We start from the raw sequence: 18,317 nt of genomic DNA, 5'->3' as shown, positions 1-18,317 counted from the left end.
AAGATACATTGCACAGATGAGCAGTCCTGGTGGGATAGACTTAGGACCATACTTGGAAATTCAGAGTTTGAATCTTGTATGATAACACTTGGCATACTAAAATGTTATACTAACTATGAATATCTGCCTCCACCTCTGAAGTGCTGGAATTTAAGCTTCTTAAGAAGAATGACATCTTGTATACTACTCCCTGGGGGGATATGAATGGAAAAGGAGACTTCCATGAAGCAGTGGGAAGCATCATATGATGGGATAAATTCAGGGGGTGGCTACTCAAATGAGGGTGCACTAGGGGAACACAGGGTACCTCAAGATAATTACAGACTAAGTCCACAGTGGCCTTGGGACCAATAACCATAGCTGGGAGGGGTTGGATTCTCAGGATCTGAAGTAACCCCTCCACAAAGGCTTTGTTCCAGACCATTAACAGCTCTACCAAATAAATTCCTGGTTTTAGACAAGGCTCTCTGTTTTAATGTCAATACACCAGGCCCTTAGGGAAAGCTCCCAAGGTCTAGGCCCAAGGCTATTACTAGCTATCCCAAGAATATTCCTCCTCCCTGGCTGAGGGCCTAAATGAAAGCCTTGATTGATCACACAAAGTCCTTAACACAATAGTGTTTTACTTTTCAAATATTTGTCACCTAGTATCCTATTGCCCATCTGGGGAAACTATGCTTTTCTCAAGAAGAAAACTGTAACTTTATGGCAGAAAAAAGGCTTAAGGTTGATTATGACCCTGTAATGCCTCCTAAGACAGCTTGTTACAGGCCTGTTCTTTGATAGGGGGATGGGCCTAGTGGCTGGTTGTAAATCAGGGGAGGTTTCTTTGTAATGGTTTGAAGCCAAATGTCACAATCCTAGTAAGCAAATGTGTATCCTAGCATCCTAATTTATCTTTTTTAATTTTTATTCTTAAATTAGAAACAAGGTTGCTTCCCATATCAATTCCAGGTCCCTCTCCCTTTCCATCCCCTCCTCCCACACCCTCCCACCAACCCCTCCAATATCCCCTCATTTCCCCAGGGAGGGTGAGGCCCTCCAAGGGGGTGTCCATGGTCTGTCATTTTCATACAGGGCAGGGCCTAGACCCTCCCTGGAGAGTACAGAGTGAGAGTGCATCTCTCATTGTTGGACTAGCATCCTAATTTCTAACAGGCCTGGTTAGCATACACTTATCTTTTGGGTGCCTTAGAGGCAGTCCTCACTCAGCTAAATTCTACTTTGTGAGACTTACATTTATTGCCTAAGCATCAGAAAATCCTTTATATCAACAATTCTACTCTTCTACATCAAGGTATGTAAGTTGAGTGCAACCAAATACATGAGATGTTTTTTTTTAAATAGCTTGTTTTACATGTCAATCCCAGTTGCATCTCCCTCCCCTCCTCCCGTACCCTCCCACCATCCCCCCAAGCCTCCCACCCTATAGGTATTTCCTACACATAGGGGATATCTAGAGTCTGTCATTTCACAGGAGATGCTTTTTACATCACAATAATGGATGTTTACACATAAAGGTAAAATGCAAAGTGCTGAATGTCTAGAAGATACTAAGCCTTTCTAAGCTCAGCAAACTTTCCTTAGATGCACCAAAAGCATATTGAAGTTGACTAAAAAGATGTTTCTACACACAGCTCCCTGCTCCCAAGGCTCTGAGCAGATTCAACACACAAAGCAGTTATTCAGAGGCCTGTGCGTGGGTCCAGGGAGTTGCAAGGAACATGTGAAACCTCAGAGGACAGGAAATCTGGCTGCAGGTTCCCACACAGATGTGGAGAGGACCCACCACAATGGCTCCCACACCTCACCATCTGCCACTCCCCATTTGGGGACAGCAGTCCCTCGATAGCCATGTTGTGGTTACCCACCTTGCTCAAGCTCTCCACTCAGCTTGCTATAGTAGTACTAGCAGCACAGCACACAACAAAGGAGCCAGTTCCTCTTCAGAGACAAGCCTGAAACTGGTGCCTGGAAGGGCCCTGTACCTCTTGTGACTGACAGGTCACCTGTAGAGCCTGATTGGCTAGTGAGACCTGAGTGACAAGAGCAATGTCCATAGGGTTACAGTGTCCTTAAAGACACAGCACAATGATTCCTGACCTGCCCTTCCACCCCAGACAAACACCTTTTATAGATCAGCAGAGAGATGCATTTCAATAATTCTTGCCTGGGCTCCAATAGCAAACCCTGCTGTCTTAATGTACTCCCTTCTTCCTCCTGGATACAGTGTGCCTAGCTAGCTTGCACAAGCCACTATTCAATGTGGGTGGAGTGATTATTCCCTGTCCCACAGGTGGAAGGGTTCCCAGAATATTAACAACTAAAGAGAGATTTCTGGACACAAAAGTAGATGATTGTTCTATAGTTTCGCACTTTGGTTAGATGAACTAAAGGTACTTTTTTCCTGGTTGTCACTGGGATTTCAGACAACCAGGGAAGGGAAAAGCAGGAACCAGATCTCAAACTAGAAAATAGGTTTTTCTTCAACTAAATGGCTGGAAGATGGCTTCATTGCTTTAGGAGCCTGAAATTCAGAGCAAACTCTTGGCAAATGAATAATAATGAGTTATCTTTTTTATCCATTTATAAATTATTCTTAGTTCATGTGCATTGGTGTTTTGCTTGCATGTATGTCTATATAAAGGTGTCAGATCCCCTGGGATTAGAGTCATAGACAGTTTTGAGTTGCCATGTGGGTGATTGGAATTTCAATCCAGGTTCTCTGGAAGAGCAGCTAGTTCTCTTAACTGCTGAGCCAACTCACAAGCCCCTAAAGAGTAATCTTCATGGGAAGCTGAATATTTAGAGAATACTGGCACTAGGGAGAATGTGTTTATAAGCATTTTTGTTAGCCAGCACATCTTCCTCAGTGAGCAGGTGGAAAAAAAACAGCTGCATCATTCTAGGTTTTATACCTAAATAGGCCTGGTAGAATGAATCTCTCCATGCATGCAAAAAGTGGATTTATTAGAATGGAGAATGTCTCACAAGCTTGTGGTCCAGGTTGTCCAACAATGTCTGCCTACCAATGGAAATCTGAAGAGTCAAGTTTAGCCTATGATGCTGGATGTCTCAGTTGGTCTTCAGTATACACCAAAATTCCAACGAAGTCTCCTATAATGCTAGTAATGGTAGCTAGAGGTAGAACAAGCAGGCAAAGAGAGCTCCTTTACAACAACCTTCAAATATGTTAGCTGTTAACAGAAGGTGTGATCCAGATTAAAGATGGATCTTATTCCTTCTTTGATTAGTTTTGGCTGTTTTCAAGACAAGGTTTATCTGTGTAGCCATGGAAATCATTTTGTAAACCAAGCTGGCCTCAAACTTAGAAAATCCGACTGCCTCTGCCAACTGAGAGCTGGGGTTAAAGATATGTACGGCCACAAATCAGCTAAAGGTGACTCTCAGTAATTCATATTATCCAAACCAAAGATACATCTTTAGTTTCAAAACCTTTAAGAAAAATCCTTCACAGGTGACCCAAATGTTTGGGTTTTAGTTAATTCCAGAGGTAGTCAGTTTGGCTACCAAGAATAGCCATCACAACAGTCAAGACAGAAAAAAGGAGAGAGAGCTCTTATCTTCAGGATTCAAGGAGAACATGGGAGTTATTTCAAAAACAATGCTTTTCCTAAACAAAGGAAGCATGGGGATTTTACTAGGAAGTCTAGACACATTTCCTATCCCTAACCCAGTCACATAGGGCTCTGCCTAATCCTAAGCATCCTTAGTTATCAAATACATTTCTGAACATGATCACAATGGAAAAGCAGAGACATTTAGGGATAGTGTTACCCCAAAGTCATGGAGGAACATGCATAAACCAAAAAAATGATGGAAAGAATGGCATGTTCATCTTAAACCACAATATCTTAGCTGACAACAAAGTAAATGACACTGTGAAAAGTAGATTGCTTTGGGTTCTATGCTACCTGTCAATCTTGATGTTTGATCTAAAAGGTAACTACCAATGCCACAATTCTCACAGATACAAAAGACAGAGAACAAAATACAGAAAACGCAAGGAAAAGTCATGTAACAGCACCCTATACTTTGCTCTTAAATTAATGTTTATGATGATCTCTATTAACCTCATAACAAAGCTGCTTTTGCCTCTGAACAGGCTGACTCAGTGGAAGGTCTTAGCTGCTTCCATGCAAGATGATAAGGAGTTCATTTCAACTAGCCCTAGCTGTTAAAATCCCTGTCACATCCCTGTAGGGAATTCCATTCTTTCCTTTTCTGGTATATGGGTGTTTTGCCTACATGTGTCTGTGCACAGTACTTACAGAGGCCAGAAGAAGGCAGGTGATACCTGGGACTGGAGTTACAGCAAATGGTTAACTAACATGTGTTCTGGAAGTGGAACCTGGGTCCTCTTAATTACAGAGTGCTCTTAATTACAAGTGCTCTTAATCACAGGGCCATATCTCTAGTCACTCTTTTTATTTAAAAGTTATTTCCATAAACTGATAATTAGAATGTATTGTATCACTTTTCCCTTTTATCTATTCACTCCATCCATTCACAAATCCCTTCCAACTGCTTTCCTGTTATGTATGGATGAATAAGTAGAATGAAATACATGAATACAACCAGCTTCATCCATTTTTGTTTGGTGTACATATATGGATGATTGCCTTACCAAGTTTTATTGCATAAACCATTAGGAAGCTCATCCCTGCCTGACGAATATTCTCAAATGGAGGAGAATTCCCCTTTTTAATCTGCACTGATGCCTAGCCATAACAAGGCTACCTTTGAAAGGAAACATAATTAAGAATAGAAAAATTGTCATGCAATGGTAGCACACACCTTTAATCCCAGCACTGGGGAGGCAGAAGTAGGTGGATCTCCATGAATTTGAGGATAGCTAGATCTACAGAGTAAGTTCCAGGAGAGCCAGAATTGTTACACAGAGAAAACCTGTCTCAAAAAAAAAAAAAAAGAAAAAAAGAAAAAGAATAGAAAACTTATGGTGGAATTACCTTAGCAGTGAAAAGCATTGATGATTCTTTCAGAGGATACAGCTTCCATTCCTAGTATATATAGAAGCTCATTATTACCTGTAACTCACATGTCAGGGGTTCTAACACTATCTCCTGGCCTCCCTGGTCATGATAAGAAGAGGAAACTTAAACCATAAGAATTATTTTCAAGCCATGTGTGGTAGTGCATTCTTTTAGTTCCAACAATATGGACACAGAGGCAGGAAGAGTTTTAAAGCATGTGCTACATAGTCTACACACACACACACACAGAGAGAGAGAGAGAGAGAGAGAGAGAGAGAGAGAGAGAGAGAGAGAACAAAATGATGGGAGATGTCATTCTGTAAATCTGTCTCTTATTAGTTGCTGAATGAAGCACTGTTGGCCAATAAGGAAGCAAGATAGGTGGTCTAGGAGTCAAGGAGGATTCTGGGAAAGAAAGGCAGAGTGAGACACATTGTAGGCCACCAGAGCAAGAGGTCTGGACCATTTTCTCTGGGAAGAGAAATACTTAGATTAACAATTATAGGTTAAATACTTAAGTCAGAGCTAGCCAGTAAGAACCAAGAAAACAGCCAACCGCTTTATAATTAATATAGTGTCTTGTGTGTTATTTGGGGGTTCAGACAGTGCAGCAGGGCCCAGGTGACTTGTGGGAAAATGACACTCTATGACAAAACATAATAATTCACAAGAATTGGAGCATTGAACAATTGGGACAATACAATACATATTAAAGTCATTTCTAGTGTCTGCCATTGACTGCCACAGAACCATTTTCAAAAATAAATACAATTAATCATGTGAGCATGTGCCATTAATCCCAGCCACTGGAAGAAACTGAACATTTGACAGTGGGCCACTGACTTACCATGTGACCCGAACCCACTAAGTCATAAAGTAGGACTTGCATTGCAGCAATCTATTATCAAATGAATGTGATATATAAGAGAGTAGACCTGCTGGATGGTGGTGGTGGTGTATGCCTTCAAAACCAGCACTCATGAGACAGAGACAGGAAGATCTCTGTAAGTTTGAGGCCAGCTTGGTATAAAAAGCTACAGAGAGAATCCCTGTCTCCAAAAACCAGAGAAAGAGAGACAGAGAGACAGAGAGAGAGACAGAGACAGAGAGAGAGAGAGAGACAGAGATATAGGTCCCGAAGGCACAAGCAAGCTACATGGAGAAGTTGTCCATACCCCTATCATTTTGACTCCTGTTACAATGCCTTCTGCTGCCACCATACACCTATAGCCTCATTGGGTCTTCCATATAATTGATTGACTGAGGAAGAGCAGACTAGATCTGGGTTTACTTAAGGTTCTGAATTTCATGAAGGCACCACCCAGAAGTGGACAGCTGCAGCACTGTAACCTCACTCTGGGACAAGCATGAAAGATACTGGTGTGTATGATATTTTGTTTGTGTTCTGAAAAAATAAACCATGGCTGGAGATCAGAGGGTAGAGGTAGCCACTACTTAACCATGGAGGCCAGACAATGGTAGCACACACCTTTAATACAAGAACTAGGGAGGTGGAATCAGGAAGATCAGAAGTTCAAGACCACCATTGGCTACACGAGATTGCTTCAGTCTAAAATAGAAACAAATGGTGGCTCAAAACTTTAATCCTAGCACTGGGGAGGTAAAGAAAGGAATATAATAAGGCAGGTAGAAATCTCAGCCACCAATTCAGTCTGATGATTCATAGAGACAGGATCTCCCCCATTCAGTCTGATATTTCATAGGGGTAAGAAGTCTATGGTGGCTGACTCCTCTGCATCTCTGGTCTTTCAGCTTTCACCCTAAATATCTGACTTTGGGTTTTTATTAAGATTAATTAGGCTCATGCTTCATACTGGTGAATGGAAAAATTCACAGTGGCCAGAAGTCAGGCAGGACACATGGTCATACAATTTGTTTGGAAGGAAAAATTAACAAATGCATAGCTACGCACTGATCAGCTGTAGCCAATAGATTGACTGACTGGTCAGGGCCTTGGAAATAACATGATTGGAAAGTTGGTGAGAAAGACATGAGAGGAAGAGGTATGTAGATAGATCTCTCCAAATGGGCAAGGGTTATGAAGCTACTTTGTCCTATGTAAATATTCACCAAAAGGTGACTTCAGCTGAGGAGGGGTTCAATAATCAAATAGATAGTCTGCCTTTTTGTGGATATTCGGCCTCTTTTCACAGCCATTCATGTCATTTCCCAATGGGCCCATGAACAAAGTGGCCATGTTGGCAGAGATGGGGGTCTATGCATAGATTCAACAACATAGACGTACATTCATGTTGTACAGTCACTTGGTTACTGCTGCTGTTGAGTGCCTGATCAGTCAACATGACAACACTGAGTCCCTGATATGGGCCCATTCCCTGAGGTGACTAGCCAGCAACCTAGTGGCAGGTAACTACATTGTACCACTTCTTCCATGAAAAGGAACTCTTCCCTACATGTAATTCTACAGTCAAAACTACCATCAGTGGATTTACAGACTATCTTATCCACAAATATGGTATTCCACACAGTATTCCTTCTGACCAGGAAACACACTTCACAGGAATCAAGTTCCAGGAATCAAGTAGTGAAACCTGGGATAAATCTATTCACTATAACCTCTAGTTGTCAACTATGAAAGTTTTACTCTCTGCTTCTTCAACTCTAAGTTCTTCTGATCTAGGAGTTTTGATTACAGATGGGGGTAGTGCTCCTGCCAGGAGCCACAACAAGCATTCCCATAGAACTGGAAAATCAGACTTCCATCTGAGTTCCAAATGTCTTTAAACCAACAGACTAAAAAAGGAGTAACATCATTAAGAAATTCCCATGAGAAAATTTGCTTGCGTCTCAAAAATAAAGGTAAGAAGAACTGTGTCTGGAATCCAGGAAATCATTTAGGGTATCTTTTGGTGCTACTGTGCCTTGTGATTAAAGATAATGGGAAACTATAGCAATCCATTCCAGGAAGGATGAAAAAGGGCACAGACCCATCAGGAGAGAAGATATGGATCACTTTTCAAGGAAAAGACCCAAGACCTACTGAAATGCTTGCAGAGAGTAGAAGAAATACAGAATGGGTAGTAGAGGAAGGTAATTCTAAATTCCAACTAAGGCCACATGACCAGTTGCAGAAATGAGAGTTATAACTGACATGAGTGTTTCTGTTGTATTTTGTGAATAATGTATTTTACTGATATTTGTATGTTAGTATTCAGGCATCTGTACTAGCCTGCCCTTCTGTTCTGACATGATTTGACCTCAACTACAGCCACTAAGAGCATCACCTGTGCACATTCACAAAATTCCCTTTTAAAAGGGCCCTGCCCAACTCCCACCTCTCTAATTATCTATCTCCATCTCTGTCTCTTCCTTTCTCTCTCTTTCTCTGCTTCTCTAACCCTCTGTTTCCCCCTCTCTCTTTCTCTGCCTCTCTCTTCTCTTCTGCTATTTATGTCCCCAGGGGCCGGTCTCCCTCTCTCCTTCCCCCTTTTCCTATTAACTTTATGCCAAAAAAAGTTGCATGGCATTTGTCTCTCACATGATACATTCTTAAGTTGCAACAGCATTTTCTTTCAATTTACTCATCATATGTGATAACATCAATTAAGAGAATATCAGTGGTTATTAGATATAAGTTTGAAACACTGGAAAGAGTCCCCCAAGGGACATTGCCATTATTCTAAATATATAGTGAATTTGTAGTTGTCTGTGGGCTTGTTAGGTTATGGTTAGGCATAATTATGGCCTGGTTGTTGCTTTTAATTTGGAAATTATTCATTACATAGGTTGATATGATTGTGTGCCAAGTTGACAAGGGATGGATTGTGATGGCTATTCTTGGTTGTTGACTTGACTATATCTGGTATGAATATAATTCAGAAATGGAAGCAAGGGTTGTGATCTGAACCTTGAGGCAAGAAGATAACATGCTTTTAATCCAGATCCTGGGGATGGATGACACTTACCTTTAATCCAGACCAGGATGCTGGAAGGCACACCTTTAATCTAAGTCACACCTTATGGTGGAAGGACAAAGAAGAAGGAAGATATTGTGTTAGTTCATTGTTTGTTTTCCCTCCCCTTGTCAGCATATCCATTCCTTCACAGGCATTGAAGCCTACTTTTTTTGGGATTCCATCATTTAAAAACATTTTTTTTAAATCTGAGACATAAAGTTTTGTGGGACTGAGCAACTCTAAAGTCTTCAGCTTTCGATTCACTGCTTGCCATTTTTGGACTTCAGCCTACAAGGCATTCCAATAAATCCCATACATGCATATGTAAATAGATAGATAGGCAGATAGTTGGTAAATAGATAGCTAGATCAAAGATACATAATAGATGATAAGCAGATAGATGATTATATAGATAGATAATTAGTTGGACAGATAGGTAGACATAGATAGATATAAATAGATAAATGACAGATGGTAAATAGATGATAGAGATATATAAATAGATGATAGATAGAGATAAATAGATATTGATAGATGGTATACATAGGTAGATATAGATAGACAGATACAGATAGATAGAGATAGATACATTAGAGATAGATGGATAGATAGATGATAGACAGATAGAGTTAGATAGATCAATGACAGATGAGAGATGATATAGATAGACAGATGGTAGACAGAGATAGAGATAGATAAATAATAGATGGATAAACAGATGATAGTTGATACATATAGATAGATGATTGATAGATAGATCGGTAGATAGATGATAGATGGAGAAAGAGATCATATTCTTAATTTCTGTGACTCTAAATAATTCTGACTAATACTGTGGGACTTCCAGTCAAATACATTTCTATACTAATTTTGAATTTATACCCTAACTACACATCAGAAATACTTTAATACCACAATACATAAATTTGCAGAAAATATATTTTCTGTTACATAAAGCTAAAGAATAAGGGAGACAGTGAATCATAGGGTTGGGTGTTATTTCCGATGAAAATTTTCTAAAATAATAAGAGTCACTAGATACATTGCTAAATTTGGTTATTTGTTTGTCAATTTGATAGATAGTATTTACTTAGTGTAAAACTACTTGTTTATTAATTTAATCTTATAGGCATTCATTTTGGGAACTTATTAAAGTTTAAAAAGGAAAACCATCATTAAAGTCCCAATCACCAAGGAAAGAGAAAGTAAACTCTGTCTCCAGTTGTAAAGCCACCAATTACAATTGTAGTTAAAGACTGAATGATGGAGCTGGAGAGATGGTACAGCAGTTAAGGTCATTGGCTGCTCTTCCAGAGGACCTAGATTCAATATGAGAACACACACGGTGGCTTACAACTGTCTGTAGCTACAGTTCTGGGGGACCTGACACCCCCACAGTGCTATACATGCAGGGGAAACTATCAATGCACATAAAATAAAGAAATTTAAAGTACTGAATGAAATTTAGCATCACATTCTAAATGGAGATAGCTTATTCCAGTAGCATCCTGACTTGGTGGATTTCCCCGAGTTATGTTTGTACACCACCACTGCCTGACTACACAGTTTTGTTTTGTTGTTGTTTTAATGAAAATTGGACACATCTGATCCTGTCAGCACCCATATATGTCAGAGTACATGATGGGCATTAAAGAAGCTCCACATGGGGTTTACTTTATAGCAAAAGTAAGCCACTGGGCAAGAAAGTACTCTTGCCTCAACTGCTGACAGTATGCTGTCCAAATTGGGCAAGCAGGACACAAAAGAGAGTGAGTGTCAAACCTCCTTAAGACAAGGTAGGAAAGTCCTTCAAAAATATTGCCTCATAGAAATAGGCCAGTAGGCCAAAGATGGATGACCAATGTTACAGAGGCTGCCAGCAGTTGCTGTCATTTATAACATTTTTGGATGTCTCTTGCTTGCACTTACTTCTTACTCAGGTAATATTATTTCCTTCTTGGGTCTATGATGGAGTTAAAGACTTTATAGCTACAGTTACAGATTTTCTTGTTATCAGATTCAGAAAAGAAATTCACTTAAGAAATGTAAAGTGTATAAGGTTGAGAAACAGAAAAGGATAGTTTTGATAATGTAAGTTAGAATAGAAAGTAAATTAGCTCCAAACTTTTTGACTCAGCAAAATAGGATGGAGACTGGATTATTTTTTTTGTGAAATTGTCAAATGCTGATGCACTAGACATTGTTGATGCATTTACTGCATATATATACTGGATATATTTATTGAACTTATTGCAGAATGTCAGCCCACTCATTCAGGCCAGTATTGAAACCAAATGTTAAATGGAGATTACAGTAGACTATAGAAGAATTAATGAAAAATACCCAAATTGCCAGGACAATTACCAGATACTTGAATAACCCTATAATTGCACATAATGTTTTGATGATGACACTTAGGGACTATAAAACTATAGGAGAAAGTGAAATTTTTCATATGTTGATGCCATATTAATTTCAGGGTCATCAACAGAAATAGTAAAAGAAAATTTAGACAAGCCAGTACAACACCTGAGAGATGCTGATTGGACAATTTACCAGGATAAGGTTACCCAACCAGTGAAATTTTTAGGAGTACACTGGAATACAGAGAGTCCACAAATACCAGAACAAATAGCAGACAAAATACTCAATTTAAAAGAATCCCAAAACAAATCAGAAGTACAACACTTAATTGGCATATTTGCATATTGGAGGAACCATATACCATACATGCAAGTAATATTACAGCCATTATACAGAATAATAAAAAAAGGCCAGTGATTGTGAATGGAACCAGAATTGTAAGGAAGCTGTAGAATTAATAAAACAATATATACAAGACTATAGACATATATACAAAAAGAGGATGAGGTACTTCTAGATATCCTATATATAAAGGGATATGGCAACTGGAATGTGTTCACAAAAACTATTGAAAAAAGTTCCCATAGTCTGAGAATAAGTATTCATTATTTGAAAGAACAATTTGGACGGCATATGAAGCCTTCTGAACCATACACTCATTACTCAAGGAGAACCATGTGACTATCCTCTCACATATATGCATATTAGATTGGGTAAAGGCACCAGGAGAGGCATGGACCAGACTACCCATGGAAGGAAAGGTGCTAAAATGGAAATGGTACCTGGTGGATTTCCTTTGATCTGTACCAGTGTCTGCAAGTGGGTCAGTACCAAAGGTTTCGGAATCAATATTAGAGTCCAACTGTCCCATGACTCCAGAGGGATTCAACTTTCCAAACACATCCCCTCCCCAGAAACAGATACCAATGGGACATTGGGGGTCACAAGAATATGATCCCTCTATGGTTAATGCCTGGTTCACGGATGGTTCATCAACCACCAAGAACAAAGTAGTGTAGAAGGCAGCCACCTACAGACCAGTGGATGAAATGTCCATTACGGACAGTGGAACTGAAAAATCTGCACAGCATGCAGAAGTGATTAGAGCACTTCTTGCATCCAGACAATCTAGAGTAGAAGGACAAAAAAAGATGTACCTCTTCAATGACTCATGATGTGTGGCAAACGGCATAGCAATATGGTCAGGAAAATGAAAAAACAAATAATTGGAAAAATAATGGCAAGGACATTTGGTCAAAGACAGCATGAAAAGAGTTACATGACATTGCACAGGAGATAAAAATCTATGTATACCATGTGGATGCACACACTGGATAAAGGAATGAAACCTCTATAAACAACGAAATAGCTTATAAATTAGCAGCAGCCTTAGTAATGAAAAGAAAGTGGAAAACAAAGGGGGGAAAGATCAGCCATTAAAATTAAAAAGAAGAAGAAAATGGGAAATACATATACCAGTGGTAGAAAGGAAAGTAACCATGGAAGAAATAATCAACCTACATAGAGCCATGGGCCATTTAGGAACCCATGTACTTTACCAATGGTTCAATAAAAGACATATCAAGGTAAGTTGGCAAGACACAAAAGTGCTATTCAGAAATGTGAGGAGTGCCGAGGGCAGAAACCAGACTGAGACATAGTTATCATGGAAACACAGGATGTAAGCTAGGATTCAATTACATAGTACAGATTGATTTCATAGGACCTCTAGGAAATTTCCAAAACAAATATATATGCACCATGGTGGATACGACTACAACACTTGCACTAGCAAAAACAGGAACAAAACCAAACCAAAATACCACTATAATAGCACTATGGTCATGGGCAGCATTATATGAACCACCCAACATTATACAGTCAGACCAAGGCTCTTATTTCACAGGAAACTGAGTACAAAACTAAGCAAAAAAAAATCCTAGATATACAATGGGATTTCCACAAGGCATGCAATCCAACCAGTGCCAGAGCCATAAAAAGATTCAATGGACTATTAAAACAACATCTGAAGAAACTAGAATTAGTATTCAGAATAGCACTCTATGATTTAAATACTAGATACAGACAAAATAGGGACAGCCCATTGAAGGAAGTGATAAAACAAATATCAGAAATAGACTATCCAATAATAGAGGATAGAAACTTAACAAGAGATTATAATAAAAGAAAGGAACTGATCCCAACTGAAATCATCGCCCAGGGACAAGGAAACATTGCCTGAATTACCCAAGGTAAAGGCAATTTAAAATTAGCAAAACTGGAAGATACAGCCTCAATGTGTAGACTATCAAGAAAATACTTCAGGACAATGTAAATGGAAGCCTTTTCCTTGCCAGCCACTTTGGTTTGTCCCCCACCAGTCGCCTGGGCTCTGCCACTTTGTAGTCCCCAAATAACACACAAGACGCTGTATTAATTATGCTAGTTTCTTACTAGCTAGCTCTGACTTAAGTAATTACCCCATAATTGTTAATCTAAGTATTTCTCTTACCGGAGAATTTTCCAGGCTTCCTACCCCATAGCGGTACATCTTGACTTCCTGTGTTTCTCCCACCCAGAATCCTCCTAGACTCCTAGTCCCACCTATCTAGATTCCCTATTGGCCAACAGTGCTTTATTGGCATATACACAGGACTTCCCCCATCAGGACAATAGTGGCTGTAATCTGGATAATCCTATTAGGGGTATACATTGTATGCCCAATACTAGATCTTGCATTTAACTATTGTACAAAAATATACAACCACACAGGCAACAACGAGACACAAGGACAGTACGCAGGAGCTTTGATGGTGAATTATACTGTATGCTGGTTAAGGCTAATCTACCATAATACACAATAATTAGACATGAAAGGGACTGAACACCGCAAGATTAAAGGATGGGTTATCATATCCCTCATTATCCTCTCAAATGCAATCTGGGGTAATGCCAATAAAAATACTACTACTATTACTACTAGTGTCACTAGTACTGCTCCAAGTACCAGTAGCGATACCAATGCCCCTACTCCTACTAACAAACAATCTACTACTACCAAGGCTGATAAAAGCAGACAAGTCATCAAAGGCACACCAAAGGCTCATACTCAGAAATCATACAGAAAGGCAACACTAGAAGGATGGTGGCCAATATACTGGTCAGCAGAAAGAAGATGGATACAACATATTGGTATGTCGCAGGTTTTTGACACGAATACGCATATTGCCTAACTGTAGGATGGCTACTTGAATGCCACAGCCTGCACCAAGTAATAAAACCACAGGAGTAACTACCAAAATGTCCACATAACCAGAATGACTCCTATAATACCAACATATGGGAAAAGAACCCATTAAAATACCATTTCCTGGAACTGTGGTCAAACCTGACCCAAAATTCAGCTATATATAGTCTATTTTGTAACAAAAAATTCTGTCATAAGGTAAAATACATTAAAGGTTAACAACAAATATAAAACAACAACTTTAGGATTAGAAATAGAACCAGAAATTGATTGTAAACTAGTAATGAACACTTCATTCATAAGACATTTTGCGTTCCATTTATTGCTCAAGAGTTAGAGGAAATAGCCTTCCAATATAATAAGACCTCTCAGGTAATGGAAGAACAGAATTATGAGTACTATAGTGAGGAAAAACAGAATTATAAGTACTTTAGTGAGGACACATACACAACACAGGACTCAAATATGACACAGACCACAACCACCAAAGCACCAATAACAAACCCATGCAACCCAATGCAATGGAAAAGGTGCAATGAGGGACAATTTACAATACCATGGTTAGTTACAAAGGGAATTATTCCCTTACCAAAGCCATGGGGAAACAGGTGCTCTAAGGCATTAAAAGAATACATTAAAAGAATAAAAATGAATGGTACACAGAGACTTAACATGGATGAAATCAATTGGCTATGAGTCTCAGAGTTTCCCAACCTACCATACTATGGCAACTTGACTGTATTGCCAGAAGGATCCAATCAAACTTCCATAACAACAAACAAAATATGGTATTGGATGACTGGAAAAAATATTACAATTAGGTGTAGAACATTGGAGATTTCCCACTGTGCTAACAGAATTAATGCAACAACCTTGGGCTAATATGAGGTTCACAATAGAACCAAAACCAGATTACAATAAATAAACAATAATACACACATGTTATTTCACAGTACAAAATTGTGAAGTAATAAAAAACCAGACAGTACCAATTTTGCATATGCATGCATCTCAGAAAGGAATAGAGCATCTAGCTTAAATTACATAAAGCAATATAACATAATACAACATGGAAACATACCAGCAGTACCAGCATATTTAATAAGAAATATGGCAACAGAAAAATGGGAAGACATACAAACACCCATAACAGTATGAGCACAAAAGCCATACATAACTTTAATGTACAACCAGGCAAGGGAGCTGACACCATCATACTTATACCTCCCTGAAAATAATGATGGATAGCCAATATTTTCATAAACAATATCATGAAACTCAATTGGGCACCAATGAAGGATGCTTTTGTGGGATATATAGATAAGGGTAAACAAAAAAATTGCAAGGTAGATAAAAAATAACCATAACAACACCCATATTGCAAATTTCCCAATAAGAAACAATAAAACTATTACATTAAGTATAAGAGCATTTAAAGGCATTTTAAAGGAGATATGCCTACCATTGTAATACTCACCAAGGAACCTAAAAACACTTATATTTTCTGGATTATAACATGACATGAACCATGCAGAAAACTGTCATAAAGGTATAATGGGAAATATAGCAAAGATATGCTACCATGTAGCTGATATCCTAATAAGCACAGTAGTTTACACACATATAGCATACACAAAAACTGAGGCATTACTGACATGCACAAACTTAAATGAAACAACCATGTAAGATGACAACACCACGTTCAACATAACCACAGGCTGTTACATAATTATATACTACAAATGGTCTCAAAAAAATTAAATAAGACAATCATAACCAAATTAACCTTTGAAGAGCAACACTATTATGACTCTTCACACATGTTTGATAAAGACACAAAGATGGAACATGAGAAACAATTTCTGGAACAAATACAAGATATATAACATGTATTAGAATTCAATAGACAAGAAAATAAAGCAACAAGATATGGCAGTACACAGAAGCAGGATAGAGAACAAATATGTACATTCACAAAGATTGGGCACAAAAAATGGAGAAATGCTCATTCTGGGATTACTTGGCAAGGATAGCCAGATTTGATTTTGCTTACTCATGGTGGTACTGGTTGAAAGAAGGATTCTATATATTCCTAGTAATAATTGTACTTAGTATGATTCTGCCGATGATCTAGTGAGGCTGCAACGATAAACGGCACACTTACTGAAAGTAAAATTAAGTATTTATTGTAGAAATTACTCACAAGAGACCAAACAAGTAACCCAGATGAGCTGAGTAGGTTTCCGCTGCCAAACTGGAAGCCGAAAGCTGGAAAAAGAGAGCGAGACTTCCGTTGTTCAGTCTTTTATACCTTCCCCCATAATGCCTCTAGCCATGCCCAAAAGTGGGCCTGGCTAGTGACGTAGTTCACCACCTACTTCTGTATACGTCTTTAGTCATGCCTAAATTGGGTGTGGTTAGCGGTGCGGTAAACCACTCTTTTATTAACTCATCTGTGTGCACCTCTAGGAAGTCACATGGTTAATGGCGGCACACGGTTTCACACGGTTTCCTCCTACAATTCCCCTTTTAGTCTAAAAAGGATATTTAAACTTAGAACAACTAACTTGTGTCAATGATCAAAATGTATTAAACATCTATCCCATCTAAACCTAAATTTATCTGAAAGAAACACCCAAGTCTGAACACCTCCTTCCAATCCCAACTCTAAAACAATTGAAAATAACACTAACAGGTGTAAACTATCCTATAATATCAATAGTAGGGAGAGAGGGCATAGTATTCTCAAAACTACTTCCTGCTGAGATAGGACGATGATAATCTCATGGGGACCTGTGAGAAGAAAAATATTAGTGTAATAAAATCTTCAGTAGATCAGACAGTCTCTGTATGGCAGGAGATGCTTGATTGAAGTTCCTGACTGGAGTTCTAGAGTTGATTGAAGCTCTCGTCTGAAGCTCTAGCCAGATTGTAGAAGGTGTGCTGTTTCAGTTCCTTGGTCTGGAGTTGTGTCAAGTGATGTAGTTTCAAGCCAGTTTCAGGATAGTACTTGTCAGGTGGAGTCGATGATGTGGGGCAGTTCAGATGCTTCCAGCTGAATCAGGTGGAATCAAGGAAGTGGATCCTCATTCTCTTTCTGAAGCAGTTGAAGATTGCTGTCAGGAAATCCCTTGTTCTCTGGAAAACTCAAACATTAATGTTAACAAAGTAATTATTTTAACTTTTATATGTATGCATACCGGAAGAAGTGACAATAGGGAAGACGGTAAACATGAAGGAAATCAGACTTTTCAGAAAAAGAAATCCACAGATAATGGTCCCTAATTTTATTTTCTTCTGTCTTATATCAATGGCTCTTTGATATAATACAGAAATTCTGAATTTTATTTAAATAATATGCTTGAATTTAGAGTAGGAGAGGCAATCCAACTCCAAAGCCAGCTTCAGTTAAATGAATGGGGACTGAAGTATATGAAGAAACAAAGATAAAAGGGTACTATAAAAAACAATACAGAGAGATTTAGACTTTGATACCACACAGTGAGTTACTGTATGTTTGATGGTCCTCAGGGTTGCTATTCATTCTTCTTCAGGAATCTATATGTCCAGTATTCTTTGCTGAGTTTACCTGTGAAGACAAAAAAAACCCAACAAGGTTCTTTTTTAAGAGGTTCTGCTAACAATTAAAAGGTGTGTACGCACAGCTGGAAGTGGCAGTGACCACATCTCCAAGTATAGACTGAGGCAATGAGTTGGAATCACGCTTATGCCCACCATCTTGGAAAAACTGCA

The sequence above is a fragment of the Mesocricetus auratus genome, unplaced genomic scaffold (assembly GCF_017639785.1).
Source record: "Mesocricetus auratus isolate SY011 unplaced genomic scaffold, BCM_Maur_2.0 Super-Scaffold_100006, whole genome shotgun sequence".
Classification (NCBI taxonomy): Eukaryota; Metazoa; Chordata; class Mammalia; order Rodentia; family Cricetidae; genus Mesocricetus; species Mesocricetus auratus.
Note: the sequence above shows the minus strand (reverse complement) of the source record.